Raw genomic sequence first — 21,079 nt, 5'->3', positions numbered from 1 at the left:
GATATAATTAAAATATCAAATAATAGGAGGGAAAGATAATTAAGAGAAATATGAAGTAATGATGTTTTGTTTGGTAGAAAAGAAATCAGAAAGAAATGTGATGGAAAGAGTGAAAATATGGGAGTGAAAATAAAAGAGATTGTTTGATTGAGAAGAAAAAAAGTAGAAAAAAATTAATAAAAAAAAAAGTGATGAATTCTACATTTTTATTTATTTATTTTTATATATCTTATTTTTCACATATTCTTTTTCAACTAATTTTTTATTTTATTTTTTTATCTATTTTTCTTCACTTTTTATTTATTATTATTCTATTTTTCACATATTTCTTTCCTCTTTATCAAACACAAGTTAAGTGTTTAAAATATTTAGATGTTTAAATATTTTTTCTTTTTTCGTAAAAAACACTACAAGTTAGAGATTAATTTTTATTTTCAAAAGATAAACATTATTAAAATGAATTTTGTATAAGACAAAAATATTCGCCATACATACATAAAGGTCAAGGACTCAAAATCTAAAATATCGTCGAAACTTAATATGAATTTGAATATATATATATATATATATATATATATATATATATATACTTTGTCGATAAGAGACACTGCACTCAGTCTTTTAAGAATTATATTTTTAATATTAGTAGTAGAAGTATCTAAGAGCATCTGCAATGAGAATTGCTTATAAGCAACTCCTTGTGGCACATCACTGCCACATTAGCTCTAGCCCACTTTATGGGTTGCTTATATTTTAGCAAAGTTGCTTCTACAAGCAACTTTGCTAAAATTTAAACAATCCAAAAAGTGGGTCAGCTGATATGACAGTGATGTGGTACAGGAAGTTGCTTATAAGCAACTCCCATTGCAGATGCTCTAATGAATGTAAAGATTATTAATACTTGTTATTGTTTTGTATTAACGTATGGACTTTATACGGTTCTATTTTAACATATAGTCCATTTTGTGTTTAGGATTCGAACTTTAAATAACTTTATTAAATTTACCACGTGTGCTAACAAGGTGATAATTCCCTATATATCTTTCTTTCTATCTCGTTATAACACTTACTATACGTATATTTAGGGGTGTGCAAAAAATTCAAATTGATCCGAACCGATCCATAACCGATCTGATTCATATTGAAAAATCTGATCCATTTTATAAAAAAAATCCGATCGAACCACTTTATAAAACCGGTTCAGTTATCTGATCCATTTTTACAAAGTGGATCGGTTCGGTTCGGTTTAGTTTTTTAACAAAAACCGATCCATATATAAGTAAAAAGTGGATAACTGCACCGCACCGAACCGATCCAATTTTAAAAAAACCAATCTATTTAAAAAAAACCAAACTAATTCACTTTTATAAAATGGTTCGGTTCGGTTTGAATCGATTTTTTCAAAAAATCGATCTATGAACACCCCTACTTATATTTTTTCTCTCTTTCTTTTTTTTCTCTCATAAGGTGTTTAATAACATTAAGATGTCGAAAAACATTTTTTGTTCGGTTTAGTCCTATAACTACTTTTTAGAGCTATTTTCATAGTTAAGGAATAATAGGAGAGGGTGGGAAAATGAGATAAGTGATATGACGTGAAAAGAATGAGAAAAAATAATTTAAAAAAAAGTGTAGCATGAGCATTAATTGTGAAGGACGAATTGGAGGTTGATTCTTTGAGTTACTTATTATTATTATTTGGGAAGAGGAGGGGACAGGATCCGAGTCTACCGCAACTCTTAAAAGTTAGACTCACTAGCTCAGAGTATGAGAGAGAAGGAAAAATTAAAGAAGGTGATTTAAATAGTAAGGGTTGAAGTACTTGGTTGGAAAGCATAAATTACAATCTCCCCTTAAAGCCATCCTTTTTTTCTTGCATGCCTCGGAGATATAAAAGTACTATGTATATATCATGAAATGGAATAGCTTATTCTGTTCCTAGCTGGTTATCAATTTACAATATATATATATATATATAAGTGATGTAGTAGAGAGAATTTAGCATTGTTGTTAAATTCTCTTAAGAAAAAGTGATTGATCAGAATGCCATTAATGTATAATGCTATATGATAAGGAGCCAGTGAAAGAGGGACAAATGGCAGAGCATGAGACGATGAAATTCTACGCCTTCACTGGCTAAGTGACGGGTGCACAGTGCTTGAGACTTAACCTTTTTATTACTTTACTTGCTTTTTAGCAGCAGCATCTTTGTGGAGGGTAGCATAACTTAGCTTAAAGCCAAAACACCTATCTTAGTCATAGCACTTAGGTGAACGTGCTCCCATTTGTTCTCGATGTAACATCTTCATTTCTTTAAACAAATATTCCTTTGTTACCTATTTTCTGTTTTCTCAAGTATAAATATTATTAACAAGTGAGATCAATCCATCCAACAATGTGTATGTCTAGCTAGGGTTACCTATTTTTTTACATAAAATGATTGCATATTGGATACGGTACTAAGAGAATGGCTTCAGTTCACATTTTACAATAATATTTTAGATATAAAAATTGTTGTATATAATAAATAAATAAATAAAAATCAGTGAGGATAGATGTGAAAATGTGGGTAACACATATAGAATTCACTTGATAGATTGCAGGTTATTTTAATTATATATGTGTAAATTAAGGAGTGTGTGTTATAGTGAGACCAGAGTATCTATATATATTAAGCAACTTGATTAAATATCATAATTAAAGATGTTATAAAGAAGTCAACATCTTGCACTAGGTTTATACCTTTAATTTTACTTTTAGGGATGCGACTAATTAGAGAAAGAGAAATTGCATTTATATAATATTTTTATACAACAATATAAATATATATATATATATATATATATATATATATATATATATATATATATATATATAAAGAGAAAGATAGAAAAAATAAAGTGTGAAAATAATATGATGCATGCCCGTCTTTGAACTAACGTATATACATCCCTAACTACTAGTTTCAAATCCTTGCTTAGAAACTGATGATCATATATAACATGTTTTTAATCTATTATTCCATTTAAAATTGTTTATTAATTTATAAACAAAATATGATTTATTTTACATATTATTTTAAAATAAAACAAATTTATTTTACCCAAATTTTGCATAAGATTATAAATGAAATTCAATATTCGTATATGTGAGACTTAATATGTTTTTCAATTTTATAAATAGACCATTGGCTCCAGAGACCTGATTAAAAAAATCAACAAAAAAATAAAATAAATAAGGCTTAATTGCATTTTTATCCCTCAAGTATTGTAATTGTGCAGTTTTGATCATAATATTTTAATTAGGTAATTTTAGTCCCTAAAGAATTGTAATTGTGGGATTTTGGTCCTTCAATTTTTAATTGAACAATTTTAGTCCCTCGAATATCATAATAATCCGATTTTAGTCTCTTCCATTAAAAATTTAATAATTTTAATATATATATATATATATATATATATATAATGTTTTAAAATTAAACAATTATTTATCTATTCAAATTAACGTATATTATAATTTTTGATATTGTATCAAATGATATATATTTATTTTTATTAAATAAACAAAATTTATATATTATTATTTTTATAATATTATTGATAAATTAATATCAATAATATTATTAGTATATTTATAGATAAACTAATAATTTGATAAATATAACTTATTATATATTAATATACTTTTACAAAAATATAAGTATATTAATTAGAAATATATATCTAATCTTATATATTTAAATTTTTGTAAAAGTACATTAATATATAATAAGTTATATTTATCAAATTATTAGTTTATCTATAAATATAGTAAAAATATTATTGATATTAATTTATCAGTAATATTAAAATACTAATAATATATAAATTTTATTTATTTAGTAATAATAAATATATATCATTTGGTACATCAACAAAAATTATAATATATGTTAATTTAAATAAGCAAACAATTATATAGTTTTAAAACATTATATATATATATATATATTAAAATTATTAAATTATTAAATTTTTAATGGAAAAGACTAAAATTGCACAATTTTATGATATTTGAGGGATTAAAATTGTTCAATTAAAAATTGAGGGACTAAAATTATACAATTATAATCTTTTAAAGACTAAAATTACTCAATTAAATCTTTGGGGATCAAAATTGCACAATTACAATACTTTAGGGATCAAAAACACAATTAAGTTAATAAATAAATAAAGACGTATTTCAGAGATCTATGTAAAAAAAAAAATTAAGGACTAATAGATGTTGTATTCCATAAATAATATAGAATAACACTTATTTTAAAAATAATATAGTGTTAAAATTTAAATTATTGTTGCATCAAAATAATTTTAGAAGAACAACTATATTTAACGGTTTATTTTATTGAAATGCACAAAAAAATACCATTACATCAATAATAATATTTTATTTGCACAGCTAAAATTATACGATCATAATAATGAAAGAACAAAAGTAGAATTAATAATGAAAGAACAAAAGTGGAATTAAGTATAATCATAATAAATAATTTGATGAGAAAAAGGTGAAAACAAAATAAAGTTAAATGACATATAAAAAAGTGAGTGTATAATTATAAAAGAAAAAAGTTATACTAACACTTCAATTTTGAGATGTATGAGTAAAAGAAAGAGATAAAAATAGTATTAAAAAAAACCCGATAAATATTGTAACCAATAATGTGATTAAAAAAATTAAAAGAAAAAAATGAAATGAAAAAAATACCATACATATTAAATTATGATAATTATATCAAAGTATTTTTAAGAATTAATTATTACTAAGAGTTTTTTTTTTAACTTCTTATATTAAACAATAAATTTATCACAAAAATATATATCATTTTAATTTTTTAATTAAATTTAATATTATTTGAAAAAACTATTAATAGTAGTTATTTTATTTGGAGAGTATTTTTTAAAAAAGGAGTTTTAAACTTTTTCTAGTGATATAATTTTTAGTTATTATTTTTAATTGTAGTGATTTTAGAATTGTTTCTTATCTTTTTAGCTCTTATAATTAATACTTCTTACTTTTATTTATTCATTTGAATTTACTAATTTTATAAATATTAATAATTAAAATAATTTTATATCAAATAATAATTATAAATCTTTAGACATAGAGTCATCATTAAAGTACCACTTTAATCTTATATAAATTAATTAGGTGAGAAAAAATTATAGTTTCTTATAAAATAAAATATAGGCTAAAGTACAATTAAAAATAGGTTAAAATACAATTGTAATTCTTATAATTTTATTTATTTTATCTTTAAATCTCTATAGTTTAATTAAAATAGATCATTTTAATCTTATGTATTTATAACTTTTTAATTATTTTTAATTCTTATAACTTATGATTTTTTTTTTAGTCTTCATACTTATCTTTTTAAATATTTTTTAGTCCCTTCCTTTAATTTATTTGTAACGTCATCTATTTGATTTTAATGTGACAAAAGTCTTTATTTTTGTATTTTAATATTAAAATTATTTTTGTCAAAATTATCATAAATTTTGATTTATTAATATTTTATATCTCATTTTATCCTCACTTATAATACTCATTGTTAAGATATTCATTACCAAATTCTTTTCACAAATGATATTGTTGAAGTTAATTAACATAAGTATGAATTATCAAAATATGTGGCACTAATGAAAAAAATGGACGATAAGTTTCTCTATATTGGGCATCCCAAGTGACAGTTTAAAAAGAGACATGTTGTCAATTGACTTATTTTAAATATAATTGAAATTTTTTGTCACATTAACATAAAAGAGTAAAGAAATTAATGACAATGACTGAAAAAAGTTTACAAAAGTAAGTATAGAGATTAAAAATATTTATTTTTTATTATACGAACTATGAAAGATAAGTATAAAAACAAAAAATATATATATATATTTTAAACTATAAGAAAAAATAAAAAAATAAAAAGTAAAAAGTAAAGTAAGTGGGCAATTATAAAAAAAAAATTTAAAATTGCACTCACCTTCCCTAAATCTACTTAAATGACACACGCATTCCCTATAATTAAAAAAAATAATAAAGTCAATTTAAATGACACGTTATTTGTAAAAAAAATAAGAAAAAAATAAATTTAATCCATATTCCGTCAATCATGTGCATGTTTATCCTTTATTTTTGAATTACGTACAATGTTATTTTTATTTTATGAAATTTTTTATTGTTCTTTAATTTTGTAAATAATAATTTCTTAACCCATACTTTAAAAATGTTACTTGAAGTTGGTATATTTATTAAATCACAATATGTATTGTGTTTATTATATAATTTGGAGGGTAAATTTGAGTGAAAAATAAGTTTCATTTAATTGCTGACACTTGTATTAATAATTTATTTTATCTTAATAATGCATACATGATGTTATTTATATAAAAAGTTGTAAGTGTCATTTAGATTAATAAGAGAGATTAGTATTTACTTAAAAACTGAAAGGGAGATATGTGTTATTTAAAAGGACATCAAGGGAGGTCAGGACAATTTTCTTTTAATTTTAAAAAATTTAAATATATTTTTAGTCTTTTAAAATTAAAATAAAATTATTTTTAATTTCTCAAATTCAAAATTAATTATTTTAGTAATGTAATTTAAAAATATATATATTTTAGTCCTTATACACCAGTAATGTTATAAAATTTGTCAAATATTATCTCATAAAATTTATCTACCGATATCCATATTAATGAAAACATCACATTAAATCTAACTGATATTAAATAATTATCCCAATCTATCATTCTTAAATATATTATTGATAACTTGATGAACTAAAATTTTTTTTTAAAAAAAATATAGATTAAAAATACTATTTTTAAATTTAAGAGATTAAAAATAAATATATTTTAAATTTAATAAACTAAAAACATATTTAAATAATTTTAAAAATATGAATAACATTAGCTTTATAAAAGTCCCAAACTGTACCGTCCTTTTCACGTGTACACGTGAGAATCTTATTTTCTGATTTCCTTTCCTTTATATTATTATCTTCAATTAATTTTACTGTGCAGTCTTTGCCTCTGAATGCAATCATGAGCAAAAACAAAGTACTTAACACATGCTATTTCTATCTTGGGCTCTCTTTAATGCTTGTAGCCCATTATCAACATTTTTTCATTTTTTGAATTTCACCTATCCCTTATAATAACATTGCATACTTTAAATCAAATTAATACAATATTTAATGTAATATTCCATTACTAACTTATATCACAACTTGATGTAAAAAAAAATGTAATATCACAACTATTGAGTGTAAGATTTTTACTTAATTAGTAGTTTTAGTTAAGTTAAAATCTTAAATAAATAAAAGTATTGATTAAATATTTGAATAAAGAATTTTATCATTCAGTGTTACCCAAATTAAGTAACATTACCTCTTATAAAACATACTTGTGTACTGTAACAAAATTATCGATAAGGTTGATTACACATATATGAAGACAACGGAGATGACATTTTATTTGATGAGTTAATTAAAAACTTAAATGTAATAAAAATGTTGCTTAATTATTTTCAATAGAAACTTAAATTAATTTTTATACTAATATTTTTATATTAGTATATCACATTGTTTTATTAATTTATATAAATTTATAATAATATTTTATCAAATAAAAACTTTATTAATATTTACAGACACCAATAACTTTTTTCGTTGGTATCGCTACCTTAATTGAAACACACTGTACTACGTTTCTTTTTTTCTTTTTTAGTTGAAAAAACTATGTTTTAGCAACAAGCATTTTGTCGTCAAATTGAACGCGAAAAGAAAAGGTTAAACGCTGCTTTTTAAGAAAATAAGTATTAATATTTACATGGGTAAAACTAACATATATATAAAAGTATTTCTTCTTTTAATTTTCTTTTTTAAATATCGATCGAACTTTGAAATGACTTATAAGTAGAGATACAATTCAGTCAGCAAAAAAAGAGAAAAAAAAGTAGTGATACAAGATCGTTGACACTTAAAGTAATTAACTTAAATTGATTTAATTTCACATTAGTTCAATATAGTACTAATTAAACTTAAACCTATAGATTGAAAACGGGTGTTCCATTAATGATCCAACATATTTTTGTTTTTTCCAATTTATACAATTACGTAGTATTATCATTCGGTATTGTGGGTGCGTTTAATTTTTCTAACCATACAGAATCAACTTTATTACTATTATTATTACTATCTTTACAATTTACACCGGAATTATAGTTGATCTGACATTAATGGAACCTAGATGCAGCATAATGTTATAATGTTTTCGAGATCAAATATATTAAAGTCAACCTAACGTTGAAGTAGTATATACTGAATTTTAAGTTTAAACTTTAGAGTGATTTTTAATTATAATTCTATAGATTAAAAATATATATATATATTCAAGATCAAACGATCATGATAGTGATGCTTTTCTTTCATCATAATTAAAGATAGAGAGATTCCGAAATTAGTTTACTTATCAAATTGTTTTTACTTAAATATCAATAATTGTTTTGTGTTCAGCAAATGTGATAAAATTTTATTGGTGTGTGTGCCATGTAAAGGTGGGAAGTAATGCTATATTGAATGAGTGTAATTAGGTAGCCTCACTCAAACGATAGTGCAAAAGACATTCATGTGTCTGAATTAGTACGTACAGATTTGACAAAAGTGATAAACAATAAACATTTTTGTAAAACCCTAAGGTGTCTCAAAGAGATAAGATTATGTTATTTGACAGGGGTATGGTATTAGTATGAAGCTTGCACATTGCCTAGAAGACATGGATCCTTGGTTGATATAGCAATGATTGAGTTAAAAAAAAAAGGTGTATCTGAAAATGATAATTGGTGAAGGAGGGAAAAAGAGAAGAGATAGGGTTACATGAAGACAAATGCATTATGAGTTATGAGAGGTACGGGTAGAGGGGGGCCAGAATCGGGAATCGTGGTTGCTGGAGGCATTTACATGGAATAGACTACGTACCTAATATTTGACTTGTGCTTCACCACTTACTCACTTACATCACCTTCTCACTCTTCCATCACATGGCTCAAACTCCGAAGCACATGTTGTGACTTATTATTGTCAGTGCTGTAATTCACCCAGAACCCAATAATCATGCCCAAAAGACACACTAGGGGCACTTTTTTAACCCTTTTTTTCTAAAATACAAATCATCTATTCTGTGCCCCGAACTCCCATCTTATAGAATAGTACATCATATTTAATTGGGTTATAGTCTCAAAAAAAAAAATACAAAGATATGTGATTATATATATTTAATTAGGTTTAATCTTGAAATAGGTTAATTTCGACCGATCCGATGAAAATATCCTCCTCTTATACTCTTTATTATAAATTAAAAAAATTAGTTATGAACATTAAACTTTACTAATTACAAATATTTTTAAAAATTCTTATATTATAAATATTAAAAGAAGTAATACAACTAAAATGTTATACATTAAAGGATGAATATTTAAGGAGAATATTATTAAATGAGAAAAAAAATAATTGGAATTTGTTTATATTTAAAAATAAAAATTGTATTTTTTTATAAGAAAATACAAAAAAAGTATTTTTATTATTAGAGATAGTAGGGGTTTAAGTAGGTTGGATTGGGACAAATTTAGCTAAATTTGTTACCAAATCCAATCAACATTTAACGGATTGGTTAGGTCGATTTTGTGCAATTTTTTTTTATAAATATAATCCAATCTAACCCAACCCAATCACGAACTAATTGGGTTGGTTTGGTTGAGTTAATCGGGTCAACATAATTATATTTATTTATTTATTTATAAAAATTAAAATTTTTTAAAATAGATGTGAATCATTTGATACATTGTTGTAAATTTAATGTATCAACTTATAAAATAAACAATGATACAAATTAAATTCTAAAATAAATTTATTAATTTGTTACATAATTATCAACTCAAAAAATCAACATTAATTAATACAAAATAAAATTTAAGATAAATATATTATATTATTATAATGCTATCAACTTAAAACACAAAATTTGTTACTTAGTGAGAGTGACAATAAGTATTGTTTTGAGCAAATGATCTTTTAAATACTATTATTATTAATTTTAATATATGATCGGGTTGGGTCGAGTCATTGACGAGTTGGAAACACAAAATTCGTTACTCAACTCATACAGTATCAAATCTTGATCGGGTTTGATTGGGTCTGATCCAAACACTACAAAATTCGATCAAAATTCATTAGATTAATTTGTATCAATTCGGGTTCGTGGGTTATCCATACCCACTTACACCCCTAAAAGATAGCAAAATAGGTCACATTCCAACAAACGAAAATAGACACTCTAACTTGTCAACCTGCTTTATTCAACTCACCTAGCTTGTTATCCCATTAGATCAAAAGGTAAAGTAAGGTGGATTGGTTTGACAAGTTTTTAGTATTTAAATATTTATTTTGAAACTTATTTTATGATATAATAGTTTTATTTATATATATTTGTTTTGTAGAGTTTGTATTATGGTATAGTCTTACTATTAAATAATTATTAATTGTTGTATTGTGTCTCATGAGTTATTATAATTTTGTGTTGTTGAGTGATTTTGGGTGATAAAGAAAAAACTTAGTAATTTTTAATTAAATATTTGTGTGTTATGATTTAAAATTTAAAAGAAAAAACTATGTTATGGGTTTCTTAATTAAATTTGTCAATTATTGCTTAAAAAATTGTCAATTTAATTTAATAATAAAATATTTTTTTCTTTTAGTTTTATAAAGGATTAGCACTTAGCATGTTGACCCGCCAACTCACTTCTAAGTGAGATAGACTAATATTGCTGTCCCACTTTTAATAAGTAAATTAAGCTACCCACCCTGTCTATAGTACTAAGTGATGAGATGGGTTAAAACAAGTTGGACCAACCATTGTGCTACACCCTACACACCACTATAGCTAGTATATATCGAGAGCAAGAAAAACACCGACTTTTAACATATTGAAATCACATGAATGTTTATTTTGGTGGATATTTTTTCTTGTATTCTCAATTACAAAATGTAATTTCACTAAAAAAAAAAGAATATAATGTTGTTTAAATGTTTTCTTGTTATTGAAATGCTACTTTTTTAAGTGTGATGCAACAAAATTGTTTTTTTTATAAAGGTAAATTGAAGGCTATATATAATAATTTAATTAAGGGTGAAGAGTATAATTTAATTTAAAAAGAAATGTGACATTTAATGTCATATGTATTTTAATCAAGTTAATTATTAAAAAATGAGATTAAAGATATAATTGTATGCAAGAGAAATATGTTGAGTGAACTTTTTATTTTATGTGAAAAAGAAAAGGCAGGCAAATCTTTTTTAAGACACTTTTACACAAATTAATGGTGCATATTGCAAACGAAAATGTTACATAAAAAGTCATGCTCAAAAAAGTTGTACGAGTCAATTACAATCTTTTTTTAAAAAGTTTTTTTTTTTTTTTTTTATACACACGCACATATAAGTTGTATATAACGCGTGTGTATTATCTTTATTTTAAATATATAATTACATGACACATTTTTATTTAAAAATAAAATAAAATTTTCATATATGTATCATATGCGACTTATATAATTTATAATAACCAAAATTCAAACTACTTATGGAATGGTGTAAAATAATAGTAAAGAATAAAGGCACATGTGTGTGTGGAATTAGATATTGTAGAAGATGATGGCCTTCAGCTGCTAATTAACTAGGTAGGTTTTGGACTTGTCTCAATAGTTTGTAACATGTCAGTCAACCATAATGTAATCATTGCTTGGTAGAACATTAGCAAATATAAATACGTACATTTCATTTTCCGGACGAAAGATGATAATTAGTTATAATTGAAGCAGATTTAATTATTGTGTAATATTAGTCTTTAAATTAAATATTTAGTTTTTCACGTTATTAATTACTTTCATTATATTTATATTATTTTTTGCCTTTGGTGGTCCACATTATACAAATATATATGCAATTTTACAGAAAAAAAAATGTCCTACTTTTTTTAACCAACATTAGTAGTTGTAGCTACCGTGCGTTGGAAATAGTTGGATCTATATCATGAATTAAAATCACCCAAAAGAATAGCAAACACTAACAAATTACATATTAATTTAATATATATATATATATATCTTTTAGAGCAATTACGTGATATGTGCGTAAACATATATGTTAAGAGAAAAAAAGAATATTGATCTCTCTCTCATTTATTGCATGTTAACGCTCTTGGGATTGAATCATGGGTCATCAAAGAGCACGAAGTGACGTAATTAAAGATGTTATCATTCATTGAATGAACATGTAAGTTAATATAATATCCATTAATCATAAATATATAAATTGAGTCACTTACATATAAACATGTATATTAGGTAGTAAAGATACATAGTGCACATAGTCTCATCCAAAGATTGAATAGGTAGTAAAGATACATAGTGCACATAGTCTCATCCAAAGATTGAAAAGGAAGAGAAAAAAAAGAGTATGGTAATGGTATAGTGAGTGAATGAGTGTGGTTGGTTAGTTGAGAGGTTAGTGGGGCCAGTTGTTGCAGAGTGTAATAGGACACGTACTCCCTCATGCACATTGACGTAGCCGCGACCGCGATATAAGAAGAGAGAATCAAGGAATGCTTCATGCTTCTGTTGTGACCTGTCACCCTTCACTCACATCATCTCCGTCACGTGACTCTAATATTCCTGTCACCTCATCGCAAAAAAGTAAAAATAAAAATTATTCTCTAGAAAAAAAATATAAGAAACTATTTTTTCAAATAAAATAAGAGTTTAAATTATATTTTTTATAATTACATTTGTATCCTCATCTTATTTTTAATTAATTTTATTTAAAGTTTAATTATATAATCATTTATATTTTTTATGGGAGAAGAAATTATTGTAACGAAACAAGTGTATGGAATAACATAATTTATTCTGTTCATTGCATAATCAATTATGCTTTAGTAGATCATTGAGGGTAAAATGGAGAAAAATAAATATTCATTCTGACTTTTACACATATTTTCTCAATTTTGAGAGTGTGATTTTTTAGGTGGGACTCACCAAAATAATCCATACATTTTTATTCTACTCTTCTTTATTAAATAAATTTACCCTCTAATATGCACACCTCTCTCCTTCTCTTCCCCTCTTCCATTACAGCAAACTCGTTACTAATTAATACTAGTTTTTAATAACATTTTTTTTATATTTATATATATTATAATTAAAATTGTAATAAATATTTTTTATCATGTAAAATATATTTTGGTTTATGATAAATAATTTATATTGTTATACAGTGTTTTTTTTAATTACCAATAATTAATTATAAATTTTCAATTTAAAAATTAAAATAAACAAAAAAAATCTAAAAAATATTCTTAGAAAAGATTAAAAACATTTTTGTTGAATAATACCTCAAAAATATGAAACACTAGAGTCAAATATTTATAATCTTATTTTTAGGTGATACAGAGTTACATGTATTATCTTGTTATGTTAGTGCTCATGTCATCATTTAATTGGCTAGATTTTTAACGAAAGATGTAAGGTGCATCAAAATTATACAATTAGAATATTTGGAAGATTAAATTCACTCAATTAAAACTTAAGATAACAAAATCACATAATTTTCATACTTGAGAGACTAAAAGTATTATTAAATAAAATAAATATAATTTAATTAGTTATAATTTAATTGTATGTAATTAATCATGAATTACAACGGTTGGTAACCAGTAAATACGACTTTTTTCTTTGACGGTCGAAAAAATCTCCAATTTCCAATTGAGATGTTTTAGTTGAAAAACTTGTCGTATTGATGAGATCATAGTAGTTGAATCGGGATACAAATAGTGTATCGGAAAGCTTATATTTTGAATCGTGAATCGAATCGTATCGTGAATCGCATGATTCATGATCAATAAAAACATATATATATATATATATATAAACAAATATAAAAAAAATAAAATCATACATTAATATATAGTTAATAATATATAAACATATTCTTATTTATTTATTTTTACATATATATATAAATATTAAATAATTTATAATACATATAATTAATAATATACATATAAAAATAGAAACATAACTTAATTTATACATTAAATAATTTCAATAATTAAAATTTATAGTAGTTAAACAAAATAATAATAAAATTAAGAAAACAAAATATTTAAGGTTTTATATTAAATTTTTTATTACTTAAAATATTATCTGAATTATAATAATAATTAATAATAAAGAGAAGTTACCTTCTTAAAAAAAAATAGTGAAGGCCAAATCAAAAGATAAAATAAAATTTGGGCCCATTTGGCCCAACTTTTCTTTGAAGAAGACAGGTTGCATATGCTGGAGATGACAGAGTCACCGCCGGAGGAGACACAGTCGCTGTCAGAGAAGACAGATCGACGGAGATTCGTCGGAGAAGAAGACAGATTGGTGGAGGATCGGCACTTTCCCTCTCTTTTCTGCATTTTTTTTAGGGTTTCCAGAATCAGGTCGCGCGTGACTCGATCCAGTTTCGAGGCGTGACCCGCTGTTTCGAAATCGTGCGATTTCGTCCAGAATCGCGATTTTTCCGATTCACGCAATGATACGCACGATTCACATGCGATTCTTAATCAAAAACGAGACAACTTGCGATTCGTATCGCGGAAGCTCGGAATTGTATCGTATCGTACGATACGAATTGCGATACATCCGATACTTACTATCATGGATGAGATTATGATTATACTAACGATTTCAGACCCTGAAATAATTCTTATTTCTTACTCAACTGTCATAATTTATTCTTTTAATTTTTATGTTGAAGTTATTTTTATTAATAACAAATCCATTTTAATGATATATTTTTTACATAATTGTTATAAGATATGCTTTAAAATGCGGGAAGTCGATCTAATTAATGCTCACAAGTTTAATTTCATCTGTATTAAAATATTTTTTATCAACGAAATAATATTTAACTAATAAAAATTATATTCCATAAATATAAATTAGTCTTTGGTCATCAATTTTAAAATGCTATATTAATCAAGTCCATATAAAAAAAATTACTTTCATGACTTTTGTATTTTTCTCTTATAATATGAGATTAAAAATAATCAGACATACTATATTACGTATATCCTCATTCTCAGGAAAATTGATGTATTGAAGTTTATTGCATGTGCATGATTAAAAGGTTGAGAGATTGAGAAAAATTAAAATAAAATGGAATGTGTTCGTTTTGTGGTTTATGATGGGAAAGGTGGGTTTGTTCTTGCCTAAATAGGAAAGATGATTATAAAAGGCCAGCTGGAAAACATGGTTTGCTCATAATAATAATTGTACGGACACTTTGAGAAGGGTGGGACCATGATAGGGGAATGGAGGACTTTGATGGGATTGGATAATGATTATGTAAAATAAACAAAGTTTTGTGGCCTCTTTCTTTGTTCATCATTGGAGAATTTCCACACATCTATTTATTCTTCTCTTTCATCAACCTTCTCCCTTATTTCGGTTCCAATGTCAAAAAGTAAAGCCAAATGTTTATTTTTCTCTTTTACATACAACAGGTGTTTTGACTTAAAACAATGGTGTTCAAGTAGAGTATGATATTATACACATATAATTTTAATTTAAAACTACTAATTAAGCTAAAATAATCTCTATATTTAGGCGTTTGGTAATTAAAGCCAAAATTTTGGTGTCTGTCCTAAGTGGGATTGCATATGGGGCTGTGGTTTATGGCGTGGCAAACAGTTGTAGCTATTTTTTTAGTGATAGAGAGGAACTCATGATTCTAATTATGGGTCTCGCACGAAGTAAGAACCATGATTATCAATATTCGATGTGTACAAATTATGAGTTACTCTCCCTTTTTTATTCATAGTCGTTTAAGATTTTATACGGGACTTAAGAAAATGATTAAAATTTTAGTTTTCAAAAATATTTATTATTTACTTTCCTATTCTACCCTCTATTTTTTTAATAGTATTTCATTGAAAACATATTATCCTTTTAAATGCAACATTAATTTCATATAAGTAGTTAGAGAAAAAATAGGTAAACATTAAAAATAAATAAACACAATGTTTAGTAAACATACATTAATTATTAAAGATAAAAATGAAAAAAAATTAATAAAATCATTAATTTTAATAAAATGACAGTAAAAAAAAATAACAAATTCTGACAAAATGACTATGAATAAAAAGCGGAGGGAGTTATCTATTTCTTAGTCCGTATTAGTTAAAAATGACAATCAAACTAATTTGCCATCATGACCGATTCATACTTTCGGCTTATTATTTGCACCAAAACAGATATAACTTCCATTCTTTTGCTTATAGACATTCATTCAAATTATTCTACACCATGCATATATTAATTCATTATCTATTTTATAGTTTATTGAAATGGATTGATTGAAAACACTAAGGTCAATTTAGTAATAAAGTTGAGATAGTGTACAAGTTACTAATTTTTTATAATTTTTACCGATAAAAAGTAGTTTGATTGCATTTAGCGTGAGAGATGTATTATTTATTTATAAAGAATAAAAACGTATTTAATCTATTTTTTTATTTATCAATAATTTTTAATTATTGCTGTCAGCAAATTCATGACTTTGAAATTTGGTGACTCTATTGTCATCGTAGGAATCAACTCCTTTTAAACCCAAAAAAACAAGTAGGTCAATGGCACAAATTTTGTTAAAAAGTTTATATCCTCTTAATTTTTTTCTTAATTATTTAAAAAATAAAAACAAGCACATTTTAAACAAATATGCCATGATCTAAGTGGAATTAAGTTCAAATTTTTTAAATAAGTTTTTAAAATTTGAGTTATGGGTGAAAAAAATTGTTCTTAGAAAAAACTATTGAAAATGATCAATCAAGTTTTAGTTTATAACAAAGATTAGTTATTGATAAAGTCAACGAATATATTTCATCCTTAAGTTTTATTTAATTATCCTGTGTTTATCTTCCTTTAGAATACTATTCCTGATTTGGTTTCAACTACAAGAACTAAGAGGTACATAGACAGGAAATTATATATTATATTAGAAAAATTGAAATGTTCATATGTTGGAAGATGGGGGCAACCATGCTCCAATATATTTTAAGAGAAGATACTTTAATTACATCAGTTAATAGTTAATAGTTATAATGTCCCACGACTACATAGGCAAGTGGCTAAAATTAGGTAAGCCTATGAAAATGATATTGATGTAACCCAAAAGTTTAAAATATATCAAAGAGAAAGAATCTTGAGATATTGTTATAATGAAACATGATGAAGGAGAAAAAAAGGTTCAAGAAACAACCACTGGTAATTAAAGTTCGTTTAAAGTAATTAAATCGAACAATGTCGAACTGGATGATGGGAAAATAAATATATATATATATATATAAATTATTTTAAATGACCATTATTAGCATATTGGGACCGCATAGCGCAGTGGATTAGTGCGTTTGACTTCGGATCAAAAGGTCGTGGGTTCGACTCCCACTGTGGTCGTTTCTCTTTTTATTTTCGTTTTTGAAGGGTTCGTTTTCTTGAATAACCCACATAAGTCAATATAGGCCCAATAGCCCATTAAGACTCGGTGAAGGTCCGTTTTTCATAACCCACTTAAGTTAATTTAGATCCAGTTAGAATTTCTCTAACAATGTCTTAAGAATTTATAAATTGTTTTTGAAAGTATTAACATTTCAATTCTCCTAAAAACTAAATTTGGAAAGACAAAAATGTGTGAAAGAGTGTAGCAATCCTACAAATTTTTTTCTCATGTATGTGGATTATGGATACATTATCTCATAACATGATTATCCAATTATTGTCAAAGATGTGATAACAAGTATCAATGTGGGATGAGTATTTATAGATAGATAAAGGGAGTTCGGTTGATGTATTTTGCCATCAAGCTTATGGTCAAATACAGATTGGAAGAGAACAACCACAACCTCGTAAGAGTTACTTAGTAATAATCACATAATATAAGATCAAAACTTTAGTGTATTTATAAATGTTACTCATTGTGGGGATGAGGTGACAAATATAATTATCTCTGCTAAGTTTTTTTTTTTTTTTTTTTTTTTTTTTTTTTTTTTTGTGATAGATTGCCTATGCCAGTACAATGTTGTATTGGACTTGCCTTTACTAAATGATTCAAGGTAAACATTTTTACTAATAACCCTACTGTGAAGTTCTCTAAAGTAGGATCACAAGTGCAAAATATACATGATTTAGGTCTTTATATACATGTAACATGTTAATTTTTTTTTATATCAACGGAAAAATATATTTATATTGTTGTAAAACAATATATTTATATATTATAATTATCAATAATTATTAATCTATATCAATAATAATGATCATATTTATATTTGATTTGGTGTGAAAATTTTTTTTATAAGATTTTCCCCTCAATTATGACAATATTATTTTCTTAATCGTGTTTTATTTTAATTAAAAAACTCAACCACATAATTTAACTAATATATTAGTTTGTCTAATGCGTATATTAGATATTTATTATATATAATTAAAATTTATAATTAATTTATATATACAAATAAATATTTTATTTGAATATATAAATTATATTTACATATAACATTGATTTTTTTGACACTAATTTAAATTAAGTTAGTGTCAGAAAAGCTGGTGTTACATTTAAAGAATAATGTCGATTTTTTTTTATACTAAACTCAAATTAAATTTAATGTTGAAAAAACTGACACTACATCTTAAAATAGTGTTAATTTTTTCGATAATAATTGTGTTAGCTATTAGCAAACACTTATTTTCTACAGTTATTTCAATGTTTTCTTCTCTTGTAGTGATTATTTTATAAAAATCAAACAATTTTAATCCGAAAGTAAAAAATCAATCAAAGAGAAATACTAGTAAACTATTTATGTATTTGATTTTGTTTATAGTGGGTATGGTTTGATTTATTGCTTATAAACAAATATTTTAAAGGATCACTCCTACAATTTTTTAGTGCATTTATATGAGTTGATTAATAATCGCATCTATTATGTTATGAATGAGATATCACACAAACATAAATATTAAGAGTAATATTTATTAACCCATTATGAGAAGACTATGTAATATTTATGCAAGTGTGGTAAACTCTTATCATGATGCTATAATACAGTAGTCATTTGATTTGAAGTTACTACAATTTTTACATAGAGTTACAAGCTTTGGTGCTATCAAACACTATTTGGAAGAAGATAATCATAATTTTATTGGGTTGCAAAAAAGGTAGATAGTGTAATACTTATATCTTTTAGGAGAAGAAAATATAATTGACATTAATACTGTTAAGTTAAATACGCTAAATTGGATATTTTATCATAAATAAATAAAAAATGTAATATTTTTATCTTTCATAAGATGATAATGTAGTTTACTCTACTATTTAATGTTAAATTTGATATGATATTTAAATATTATCGCTAATGAAGTAAAACTTATAGCGTCACAAACATAGAGTATAAACATGGAACATTTAATTTAATGGTTAATCAATTAAGTGTAATTTAAGTATTTGACAATAAATTTATGATTTAACTAAATTAGACATGTAATTGGGCTTGTATTGAGAAAACAAATTAGGTTAACCAATAGCCTATAAAATGATGAGTCAACCTTACTTTGCTAATTGCATAAAAATTAAAATTTTAGGTTGTCCTTCAAATCTCACTTATGTCCTCCCATGACTTGCATCAAAATTCCACTTCAATATTGTTTGTGTGGATTGAATAGATGCATCATTCCTTTTATGATTACGGATTGTTGATCTTTCATGCAAACAAAAATTACTCAGTACAAATTATTAAAGTGCACGCATTTAAACTTTTTGGTGTGGTTATTGTGTGATGCGTAAAAAATGAGTTATCCCATTCATAGATTCTTTAATAAAAAATATATATATTTAAATATTTTTACCTAATGATGTTGAATCATGCCTAAATAAAAAAATTTAATAATGACAACTGTTAGTTTCAAGTTTTAGTACAAAAAAGATTTCATTGTGTTGACAAGTTTGTTCAAGTATTTAAAATGGTTGTTTAAGTTTAACAGTTTAGAAGTTTAGCAATTTAGAAGCTTCACAGGATATCAATCAATCTAGACCTACCATTTAACATTAACGTTTATGTTTGTCCTAAACAAAAAGATAAGCACAATGTGTCTTTGTTCAATTAGGTTCAGGTTAACCATTTCCTTTTAAGAGAAATGACTTTAAGACTTGGCTTAGATGACCAAAATTTTGGGCCACCTATCATAAGACTTTAATTAAAACACAATTTCTCATAAGACATGTACTGAAGATTCCACTAATTTTTTTTGAATAGAATATCTACTCAAAAGGTACCTTATCTAAAGAAAAAGTTATCACTACCAAAAAAAGGCAAAGTAAAATGATGTCAACTTTGCTTAAAAGCTAAGCTAGTCACAGTGAATCTATTTCAACAACTATAAAAATTAAGACTAGGGCTACATTTTGAAAGCAAGTAAGATAAAAAAGATAAATGAAAATAGGAGCTATGAAGTTGTAATCCTTGTTTCATACTCTAATTCGTCTAAAGATCTCCACTTCTATATTCTGTATCACTCTTGTAATAGAAAAATAAATGTTGATCTTCCTTGGTGGAAGCTCCATAATAGGAGAACATATTGAAATCTTAGTTGTGTTTAAGGTTACAAAATCTATCTTTGTAAAACCTTTCTCACCTAGATTTGGGTGTGCAAAGGTGTAGGAAGGTAGAAAGGAATCGCAACAGGGGTTGTGTAATCTCATAACAAATAGACGCGAGGTTATTTTTCTCAACAAGTTGTTGAGTGTGAAAATATCAACAAGTGGCTGTTTAACAAAGTTCTTGTATCAACAAGTGGTTGAGTTGTTCTTGATTAATAGTTGTTTGTGATAGTGAAAATCCCACAAATTTGTGTAGGGACTAGATGTGACTCATATTAAGGGTGAGCTAGCATA

General features: G+C 25.0%; 1 non-coding gene across 1 annotated transcript; it reads left to right on the top strand.

The window, feature by feature from the left end:
* The first annotated feature begins 17,512 nt into the window (after positions 1-17,512).
* On the top strand, positions 17,513-17,586 carry TRNAR-UCG (transfer RNA arginine (anticodon UCG)). The gene has a single exon. It is a non-coding gene; the product is annotated as a tRNA-Arg (tRNA).
* Positions 17,587-21,079: the final 3,493 nt, after the last annotated feature.

This window comes from Cajanus cajan, chromosome 7 (genome assembly GCF_000230855.2).
Source record: "Cajanus cajan strain Asha chromosome 7, NIPB_CcT2T_4, whole genome shotgun sequence".
Classification (NCBI taxonomy): domain Eukaryota; kingdom Viridiplantae; phylum Streptophyta; class Magnoliopsida; order Fabales; family Fabaceae; genus Cajanus; species Cajanus cajan.
The sequence above is the reverse complement of the archived record's forward strand: the minus strand, read 5'-3'. Positions and strand labels throughout refer to the sequence as shown.